The following is a 12,164-nucleotide window of genomic DNA, read 5'->3' as shown; positions in this document are numbered from 1 at the left end:
TATTTAATTAATTTGATTAATTGAAAACTAATTAAATTTATGCTTTAAATAAAAAGTCAAAATTTTGAAGTGTAAATTAGAGGCCTAAATTTACAAAATTGGTTAAAGAAATATTAGAATATGATGTTATTTAATTAATTCTTTGATGTTATTTAATTAATTAGAAATTAATTAATTATGTACTTTAGTTTAAAATATTTATTTTAAAAGTCTAATTTAAGAAGTTTGATAAAAATAGAATTAAAATATAAAAGATTAATGATTTACTATTGTTTTATTATGATTATTTAATTAATAATTATTAAATTAGTGTTGCATTGAAATAATGAGCTTTAATTATTCTTATTAATTTAAATTTAAAAACTATGCTTTAAATAGTTCTTACACTAATTAATAAGTGGAGGAAAAGAAAATATAAAAGAATGGGGAAAAAATCCATCTCAGAATGCGAATGTGAATATCTCTATGTAGATAAAATTTTATAGAATCAGAGAAAATGTGAATATCTCTGCTCTCTAAAACAACAACCTAATCTTTGTAATTCTATTCTCTAAAATGGTGAATGTGAATAACTTGGCTCTCTGCAAATCACCTAAGGCAGAGACCTAATCTCATTGTAACAGCTACAAATTCAAAGGTAGCAACAATTATAATATACCTATGAACTATGCTCAGATAAGGGCTGTAAATCATAACAGTGATTTTTTCAGTCGGATCTAGGCACACATCCCTTCAGATATTTTATTCTTTTGAGGTCTAGATTTGAAGACAATGGTGGAATCTAGTATGGATGCATCCTCCAGTGGCCATGATGGGGATGGCAGATGCAAAGTAAATGTTTTTAACAACAATTCTTTATTTGACAATGCTCCTCTTGAGGCTATTTTTGCGGGCAGTAATGCCACGCAGACTCATTCTAACCCACCCAACTCTCGACCCAAGTCCTTCTCTGGGGCTATGGCTCACTCCACAGATGTTAGTTCGAAGGCCACATTTGAATTCTCCAACCCCTGCTCTGATGAAGGTACCAAAAATGATAAGTTCACCTTAGCTACCACTACTCCCTTTGTTGTTGTTCCTAATTCAGAGATATTGGATGAAATTGTTAAAGAGAAAGCTAGGTTAAGAAATTATGCAATATTCTTTTCAGCTGTTGAACTAGATAAGTGTCCTCCATGCAAATTCATGGATATTGGTTTCACAATTTTTTGAACAATAAATTAGGGTTTCATAGACCATTTTGTTGGAAAATACAAAAAGGTTTGTATTTTTTTTTTAAAAACCCAAATGCTTAGAAAGAAGTCCTTAAAAAATAATACTCGTCTATGGGGTCTACTTCATTTAGGGTTTTGGCATTGTCATGGCCAAAATATGAGGGCAAAAACACACAATTTTTTTTAAAGATAATAATAATTAGGTTCACTAAGGTTTAAGAGTTTGATTTGCAAGTGAAGGAATATGTTTACTACAATTCATCTTAAGTTTATAATTATGAGAAGGAATACATCATTAAAGTTAAATTTTCATTATTAAATTGGTATCAAAATTTGGTTCATTAGTACATTAAGATTACAATGATAAATATAAATTATTTGAATAACAACATAAATTGAACTTAAATTTAACTAAACAAAACAAATTAACATGATCTGTAAGTCTAGTCATATACTAAACTTTTAAATACATTAATTAAATTACTAATAAAATTAAGACAAATTAAATATACTAACTAATAGATACATAAAATAATATTAAAAGATATGCAATTTAACATTATACCTAATTTAAAATTAACTAAGAGCTGCCACACTTAAATACTACAAGGAGAAAACTTTATTTAAAACACTTAACCTATACTAAATATTTAATAAGAAACATTTATATATAACTAAACTTAAACTCAATTACAGTAAAATAAACAAAAATTAATTAAGGCATAAGAACACTTAGCAACAAACAAAACTAGACTCACATCCTAAAAACACAACTAACTCTAAGCTACAAGCTAACATACTACTCCACCAAGAAACAAACCTATGAAGCTGCCTACACCCAACTCCAAGGAATGGGCTCGCTACCCCAAGCATAGACCACACATTTAAACCAAAACTTTTCCTTCTTCTAGCTTGCTTACCCAAGGAAAAGTACACAGGTTTTAAAAAAAACTAAAACAATGATTAGGACAAGGCTAGCCTAACCACATAGGTCACCTACTGCACTAAAGCTGATTTGACCATTCCAAATGGGGGCACGTGCATGGAAAAGAACCATGTCTTAAGACTATGCACTGGAAGAGAAAGCAAGTGGATGGAAGGGTCTCTAAGACATACATTAATAACATTGGCTTTAAAGCCACTTCCCAACCTGCTTGCCTCTTATTGGCCCAAGAACCCACTGTCAAGCCTAGTCTTGGGGCACATGGAAGGAAAGACAATAGAGATGTGTCCTTTCCAATGCCAGTAAAGGAAGAGGATGGAGTTAAGTTTAAAAGGAAAGTAGCTAGGATAGTTTTAGGATATTTGTTATAAGTATTAGTATTTATTTATTTGTTTTTGTGTATTCATTTATTCAAAAGTTAATTTATTTATTTTATTCAAGAAGAATCTCTAGGAGATACTTTGTAAGATTCTCTGTTACAAGCGAGGATATTAATTTCTTTCCCCATACGAAAACCAGAGAGAATTTGTACTCTAAGAATACATTTTTTTTTGAAGGCCTCTTTTTTTTTCTAACTATAATTTTTCCAATACAATCCATTTTTTTAAAAAAATTCTAATAGAATGCACTAGCTACCTAGTTACACCAAGAACTTGAATAACTCATTTTAACAACATTACACGATTGGCCTTATTTCCTCATAACTACAAAAATGAATTAACGTTCCACACATAACATAATTTTGCCTTAACATATTTGAAAATTGAAATTTACATAATTGCACATCACCATTTTAACTCTCTTTTTTTTTTGATACACATACATATGACTGAAAGTATGAAAACCTCAAAAGAAATGATATTACTCATTCATCATTTTATTGACCACCTGATTCAAGGCTCCGCCAGGAAAGAATTAGGAAGAAAACTTGACATCATTGCCACTACAACAAAGGTTTAAATTACATTTCTACACAGGATTTTAATCCCAAACAAATTGAATTTCAACAATCAATTTAAATTTCCTTCATGGCCCTTAACAAGGGACCCATTTCATTTTCTGTAATACATTGTTGAAATCGTGGAGGGAATGAAAACTAACCATGTGACAAACAAGCATAACAAGGAATTAAATCAGACATTCATTTCCATATTGGGTTTTCACAACTGATACAAAACTAGGGAGAAGGTGGATTTTTCCAACAGGAGATGTCAGACACAACACCAAAATAGATGCTCAATCGGGGCTATAACTCAAGAACTTCCATTCTTCCAATTCTTACATGCTAAAACTCATACATGGTTTGTGTTGTAGGGGCTCATAACACCCTACCCTCTCTCCCTCTTCTTGTCCTGAGAAGAGACTCTACACTGTTGGAGTCCAACTAAAGACCTTTCTGAAATTGACCACTTCTACCCTATCTGAGGTTGAGTAATGCCAAAGCACCTATACAAGGAAACTTTGAAATTCAAGCAAAACATGAAGGAAAAGCATTCAAGAAAAACATGTTTCAATCCTTTCCAAGCATACCCAACATACATACAAGCATACCAATGAACAACACAATAACATAAGCATGAATCAAGCATGAAACAACATGAGCAACATGAACAACAGGAACAACATGAACAAAGGAGATGAAGAACTCCTACCTTCACAAAAAGGTTATGGTAAAATGAACAAGTTGAGAAGAGCTTTTTCTTCCTTGTTTTCAATCTTCCAAAACTTCACTCTAAAACTAGAGATTGGGTAACAACCAAAACTACTCAAAAAAAGCCTCTAAATAAGATCCAAACTCAACCACCTAAAAAATGCAATTACTTCTCCCACTTGCCTAAAAATCTAGAGGTTTCTAACTCAATTAAACCTAAGGCTAACCTCAAGGTGGGGTTAGGCTCATTCAACCCATGGTGAAATCATTCTATTTTCGCACTAAAGCAAAAATGGACTTTTTGAGTGACCTCAAAAGTCAACAAAAGGGGCTAGGGGGTTAGAAAATGCCCCCAACCCATACCCATACCCCTTGGGTATTAAGATTTCATGATTTAAGGCCTTAGGAATTGATTTGGGACCAAACAAAAGCTAGGAAAATTTAGGACTATCTAACAACTCCAAAATGCAGACTAAGCACTAATCTGGATTAAGGGTAAATAATTTGATTAAAAAATGATTAGCAGAAAAGGTCACTAACTTGGTCTAACTTAGATTCAAGGGCTACTTGTTCAACCATAACTAGCATGCTAGAATGCCTAAACCATTCATGAGTGTCAAGCGACACTATAAAAATACTGTTAGGGAACATTAACATTTACTAAATTATAGAAAGATACATTCATACATCTCACAATACAATTAAGATATGAACAACAAGGTTTCCACAAATGGAACATAGGGATCAGTTTTGTTCCTCCATCAAGTTTCTTGGCTAAAATATCCTGCACACTCATTGTACACATCAGTAGCCCCACAAGATCACATGCACACATGTATATATGTATCAGGGATATCACATAAATTGAAACATACATCTTCCAATTAATCAAGGTTTCTATTGTTCTACTCATATTCTCAATCATTAAAATTTCACAATGTTAATTTTTTATTCACTTATGGGTAAAAGCACAAACCTGTGTCACCTTTTATAAAGGAGAAGTGATATCAGAATTTAAAGTCTTCAACTTTAACGAAATAAAAGTGGCATTTGTGCTTAGAATTTGAAGATGATGTAAACTAATGAAATGTATAAAATTGGATGAAGTTTATGTCTATAATTTTTTTTAAAAAAAATTGAGTGAAAATTTTATTTATTTTTGAATTTTTAAAGTGTATTTTTTAATTGTTTAAAAATACTAAAAATATAGAGTTTTTTTTCCTGTCAAACAAATATATGCAAATGTTCATATTTTGGTTTGATTTTGGAATATGTTAGAGTTAACATGTATACCTGGTGCACCAAAAAATAAAAATAAAAATTCGGCTAATATTTTTAAAGTTATAACTGGTGAAAGTCAAAGTTATAAGAAATAGACAATTTTTTTCTCCCGTCAAACATTTTCCATCAAATCTACATATTTTTTTTTAAAAATTACATATTCTTGAAGAAGACTCTCTCCTCTAGTGCACCATTAAAAAAAAAAAAAATTAACATGATTTACTATTTTTTTCTTATTTTTGAATAGACATCTTCCTGAATCTTAAGATACCTACTTGTAATATTTTTAAATTATAACATATTATTCATAATCAAAACTTTAAAAAAATTATACAATCATAATTGTGACTCCGAGAACTACTAAAGTATATTTTTAGTTTTAAAAAATACTTCAATTTAGTAGGTCAAATTGGCCTTCAAAGTGAGATATTTATAGAAGTTCTAATTTTTGCTTGTTTGGCTACCACATAGACAGTTACGGTCGAAACTGTTTCGGCTATAACCGTTTCGGCCGAAACAGTTACGGTCGAAACCCCTAGACGGCTTGAGAAACCGCTAGCGGTTAGTGTGACTTTTTGATATAAAAAAATATTGTTTTGTCTTTTTTAAATAATTAAATATACAGGGATAGCGAAAATTGAAAGAAGATTTGCAAAATAAAATTAATTTTGAAGCAATTTTCAACAATTGTTTTGCGGATTTAATCAATATTGCAAAGGATCGAATAATTTGAAGGTTCTTTTTTTCTCTTCTAATTATTTTTATTTTTATGTATTATATATTGAACCATTAGCTGATATTTAGTAAAATCTATTTTTTTAATTTTTTTTCTATAGGTTGAATTATTCAATGGGTAGTAAAAGGAAAAGATCAAGGAAATATGATAGAAAAAGAGATGACAAAATGAAAGGCCATACAAAACATGCTCAAAACCAACCTACTGAAATTCCTGAACATGATGAGATTCATGAAGAAAATGAAAGTAATGAAGAGGAAGAAATTGGCAGTTCTATTGTTAGAGACAAATTAGAAAGCATAAAAAATTTGATGGATTTGGATGAAGAACTACTTTTTAACCAAATTCCATCTAAAGATATGATAAATGTTAACACTCTTAAAAAGCATTGTCAGAACATGTGGGATGAATATTTCAAGGATAAAAGTATATTTGGATAGGCGCAATTATTTGTCAAGTTATTTAGGAGAAGAGATATGTGACCTGTCTTAGAGTTGTTGGGTGTTGATAATAGGAAAAGCCATGCTCATAATATTAATAAAACAATAGTTGAAAATTTGCAAAATGCTTATAACAAAATTGACAACACAACTCGAGGAGGTGATTTGAGTAATGCACGTAGAGCATTGATGACTACTATATCTAGTATAAAATTGACACATAGAAAATAGGTACGTGCAATTTCTGATGTACTACATATATCTAGAAGAACTGTCCAGAGATACATCAAGAGGAGAAATATGCTAGATGATAACATTGAGAATAACTGGGTGACTATTTATAGAGTTCCTTGAAAAGATAGAATTTTTGAAGAAGTAAAAAGACAAGTTATTGAATTTTGGATCACACATTCTCGTGTTTCTTCCAACAGGCGTGATACTATACAAATTAAAGATCAAGAAACAGGGGCCAAAATTGAACATCCAAAACATTTCATAGATATAACTCAAAGTGAACTTTTTGAAGCATTCAAACAAGAATTTTCAAATGTCAAAATATGTCAAAGAATTTTTGAGAGTTTACGTCCTTCCTTTGTACGCATAAATAAGATGCGAGAAACTTGTTGTTGTAGAAATCATGTTGAATTTGGTCTACACTTGCAATCATTTAAAAAATTTATGGCAATACTTGATCCTAATTTGGTCATCCCTAGTAGTACAACACAATTTGTGATGTCCATATTATGTGATAAATTAGAAGATTTAGATGAATTCAAAGTGCAATGCATCAAAAATCAGTGTGAAGTTTGTGCAGATTTACACAAATTTTCTCAAATTATGCAAGTTGAGAATATTAATGAATCCACACTAGTTTCATGGATGAGATATGAATATGAGACATACCAAAATAATAGAGGGGATGAATCTAGAAAAATTGTATTGAAGGAGAGTGAATTGCATTATGATGAGTTCATGGCCAAGTTTCGTCCATTGATATATCCACATATCCAGCATTGTCATGGTGCACGATGGCAAGCTAAACAGTTTCGTGATTCCAAAAATTGTTTTCCACCTGGTTGTATACTTTCAATTGTAAATTTTTTCTGAGAATTATACATTTGCACCTCATACAGAGCTCTAAAGCCAATATTATCATTCTGAACAAGTTGCAATATTTGTGCAAGTGACCTATAGAAATGCACAATTCGAGGTGGATCAGATAGAAAGATTGGATGAAAATGAACGCATCATCATCAAAGAGGTTCATTTCTATATTAGTGATGGTAAAGTTCATGACAGGAGTTGTGTGGCTCATTGTTTTGCAATGTTCTCTGAAGATCTCAGAAATCATGGAATAAATGTTTCAGAGCACTAGATTTGGTCTGATGGATGTGCAGGTTAGTATACACCAAATAATTACACATTTATTTAACTTTATTTTAACTTGTATTTATTTGGACATGTCTATTTCTATTTAATATATGTACTTGGATAATTTTAGATACTTATCATGTTTCACATTCACAGGACAATTCAAATCTACAAAAGCATTTAATTGGTTAGCAATGCAACATGCTAGAACCAATGTTAAGTTTTTATGGAATTTCTTTGAAAGTGGACACGGAAAAGGGGAGCATGATGGAGCAGGAGCATGTATAAAATGTGCACTTCGACAACATGAACTTGCAAGTAAATATATGCATTTTTTAAATGTACATGTTTAATACTCTAATAGCATATATTTTAAATTTTATATATACATGCATATTTTATGGACATACAGGGAATAGGATAGAGAGCGCAAATCAAATTGTTGAATGGTGCAAAGTTCATTTTGCTACTCGAGATACTGAATACAATAAGCGTTACTTTTGGGAGGTGAAAGGTGAACTAAATTATATTTATTTTTAATGTCTTTTTCAAATCAAGTTGAGTTTTTAATTAAATATTTATTTTGAAATATGACAATTAGTTTTTGTATTTGTAACAGATATAGATCGATCTAATCCTTACAATTGTCAAACGATTCTTGGAATTAGAAGTTTACATCAAGTGATGACTATAGGAAACCGTAAACCTCCAATACTTAAAGTAAGAGAGAAAACATGTTTTTTTGATGATTGCATTAAGGACAATGTAGTGAGTGCATGTGAAAATATTGAGAATGGATATGTTTCACATTGGGATTTGAAGGAGATAGTTAGAAAGCCTCCTTTTGAAGATGTTGACATTGACATTGACATTCATGATCATGTATATTCAGCTGATTATGAGTGCATTTTTGATTTAGTTGTGGCAGGTTTGTGTGCATATATACATATATATAAATTAATATACATGTATATTTTTTTTTAAATTAATTTATATTTCTCTTTTTATATACATGCAGGAGATATTTTTGTAGTTCAAGCCTTACCAGATAATGCAGAAAATGTGGACTATTATCTTTTAAGATGCACAAAAGCAAAACACAAGTTGCTAGAAGGAACTATAGATGTTGATGAACAGTCATATTGAATTGGATCAATTGTTATTGAATGAACATATTATCAACAAGCAAGGGTAATTGGTAGTGGTATTGAATTTATTGAATACAAGCCTGGAGAAAAGGTTTTACACTATAGCAACCATGTTATAGCAACCAAATTACAATTTGAAGCTGTACAAAGAAAAGGACATCGTGGAAATCAAAAGTGGAAATTGCCTATTGAAGAACATGAACAACATCTAGAGATAATAAAAAGTAGAGAGGATCCTAACAATACATTGTTTGTGGAGCTCTAGTTTACCTATGTACTTATTGTGGAGCTCTAGTTGAGTTATGCCTGTATAGCTCTTATACTTTCATATTTAATATTGATAGGATATTTGCTTTATATAAATTTTTGTACATTGGATCATTTATCTTGCATATGCAAAATTAGACATGTATTGTTATTTTTATTTAAATTCGACATGGATATCTCATTTAAGACCAGGTCTCTTAGGACCTCTCCTTAAGACAACCTTTTTAGTATTTGTATGTATTTGTATGTGTACATATAATCTTTATATGTTCTTATATGATACATTCTTTATGTTTGTATATAATCATTATGTTAAGATTACATGTATATGTTATATGAACTATGTTACATATAATTACATGTACATTATATTTTATTAATTAAATGCTGTTAATTATAGTTAATTAAGAATGTATGTCATTAAATATAGTTAATTAAGTTATTAAATAGAGTTAATTATTAAGACATTAAATATAATTAGATTAAATATAGTTAATTTAAAAGTTAAATATAATTAATTAAGGCATGTCATTAAATAGAGTTAATTAAGTCATTAAATAGAGTTAATTATTAAGACATTAAATATAATTAGATTAAATATAGTTAGTTATAGTTAATTAGGTTAAATATAGTTAATTATAGTTAATTAAGACATGTCATTAAATAGAGTAACTAATTAAATCATTAAATAGAGTTAATTAGTAAGATATTAAATATAATTAGATTAAATATAGTTAATAGGATTAAATATAGTTAGTTATAGTTAATTAGGTTAAATATAGTTAATTATCGTTAATTAAGGCATGTCATTAAATATAGTTAATACATGATCTACATTAAATATAATTAGACTAAATATAGTTAATTAAGACATGTCATTAAATATATGTTATATTGTTATGTACATTGACCATTAAAATTATATAGTTAATTACACTTAGATTAAGGCATTAAGATGAATAACTATACATATACATGTAAACTTGAATATTGAAAATATGAATAACATATAGAAACATGTGCATAACACATACATAAGTTACATAAAAGATGAAGACATCAAAAGATCAATAAAATAGACGTCTACATTAAAAGATCAATAACATACATGTGCATATATCTGGAGAATATAATGTACCCATATTAAATGTATAAAAATAGATCATGTAGATCAAATGTCTAGAAATAACATATATAAAACATCAAAATCTCCATATAAGCATGTATATCGAAATAACATATAAAACATCATTTAGTGTCCATGATATAAACACGTATCTAGAAATAACATATAAAACATTAAAGTGTCCATATAAACTATGTATTTGAAAATAACATACAAGACATCAAAGTGTCTGGATATAAAATGTATGCATATGGAAATAACATATAAAACATCAAACTATCCATATAAATATGTATCTAGACATAACATGTGTGTAGTAAAATAAAAGGCCACATATGATCTAATCAGCTACATCCCCCCTCCTGATCCTGGGCCTTGTCCCCAAAAGGGTCTATCAGTTGCATCTGAACCCTATGTCAAATGATAACAAGTGAGACATTTAATTATGTGTACAGATAAATTATATCAAGATCTACATGTATATAAATCAAATATATATATATATATATATTATAACATACCTAGGACTCACGACGTGTAAGATCTGTCGGCACTATCTTCAGATAAGCAAAATGTAACATACTATCAGTCAAACCCTATAACACATACACAAACACACACATATAGATTGATTTAAACATATAGACATATTATTTACTATAATAAAAATAAATCTAAACATATAGATATATTTACCGTAGCATTATGTAATGCTCTACCAATCTGACTGATATCTGAATCATGTAATGAAAAAATAGTATCAGCATCCAAGTCAATAGTGCAGCCCTGATCTGAAAGCATGGAAGTAAATAGACCAGGCTATATGGTGCCACTGAGATCTTGAGTAGGGGGGGGGTGCTGTAGGGTCCTGAGTAGCTGGGGCTGGTGCTGTAGCCTGGGCCTGTGTAGCAGTAGGAGTAGTAGAAGGTGCAAGAATGTCCTCCTGCCTCTGTGAATCCTTTGGGACTGCTGTATGTGACAAAATATGTCTAATCTGAGAGCTCATGTCATGAAGTGGAATCCCTAAGAGTGTAGATAATGCTCGATATGCATCTAAAAGATCAGATGCTAAATATGATGCCAAACAATGCAATGCATCCACCTCTAAGACTGCAGAAATGTCTACAGGAGAAGGTATGTCTGCAACCCCATAATCATCATCAATAGGTGTGCTAGATGATGTAGCTGTGGGAGCGGTACCTCGAGACCGTAGCATATATCGACTACATCGATCAGAAGAAATCTTGTGTAACTGTGTGGTGACGGTGGCGATGCTCGAAAAAATTTGTGTCCTAATTGTGTCATCAGGAACACTCTCACCTGCAGTAGCCATCTGTGGACCTGTCGGCATAACCAAAAGGTTTGGACCCACCATTGCCCATTTGTTAACAAGCACAGGAGTGTCCACGGGTCTAAATCTATTAGAAAGTCTCCCCTGACCCTGCCCAACATGCCGTGGATAATCTGTATAGTCAACATCATAGTGTAAATGAAATTTTGCAAACAATTGTTTGCAGAAATATAGGGGGAACTCATCCTTCTGTGGCCATCTATGATGAGTAGCCAACCAACAAGGATACATCAATGGTGTAATGAGTGGATCAGTACACTTTGTCGTAGAGTAGGCTCTGACTCTACGATGATGTGCATAAGATGGAAACATGGTTTTCACCATGCCAGTGGAAACCTCAGTATCAATCTGTGTGTACTTCACAGTGCTAGTGACACTGTGAGATAAAGAAGAATAAAATGTCTCAATGCTCATATCATCAAAAGGGTTGTATGATTCAACTATCTGAATCATACAGAATAACTCCTCTCACATCGCTATAACATTCTCCCTATTAGGGAGGGTGGTAGAAGAGGAAAGTGAGCTATCCAAAACCTGCATAGCACGAGATAATCTTGCCACTGTATCTCTAAATAACTATTGTCTATCATGGGTGGAGGTTGCTCTACGTGCTATACCAGACTCAGCACTCTGACC

At 31.0% G+C, this 12,164-nt stretch overlaps 1 pseudogene; it reads left to right on the top strand.

Annotated features, from left to right (window-relative positions):
* Positions 1-771: 771 nt before the first annotated feature.
* LOC149553501 (uncharacterized) overlaps positions 772-12,164 on the top strand; it is a 61,543-nt pseudogene continuing 50,150 nt past the window's right edge.

This window comes from Cupressus sempervirens, chromosome 6 (assembly GCF_028749045.1).
Source record: "Cupressus sempervirens isolate cs-2001-9-10 chromosome 6, ASM2874904v1, whole genome shotgun sequence".
NCBI lineage: Eukaryota > Viridiplantae > Streptophyta > Pinopsida > Cupressales > Cupressaceae > Cupressus > Cupressus sempervirens.
Note: the sequence above shows the minus strand (reverse complement) of the source record. Positions and strands in the feature narration are given on the sequence as shown.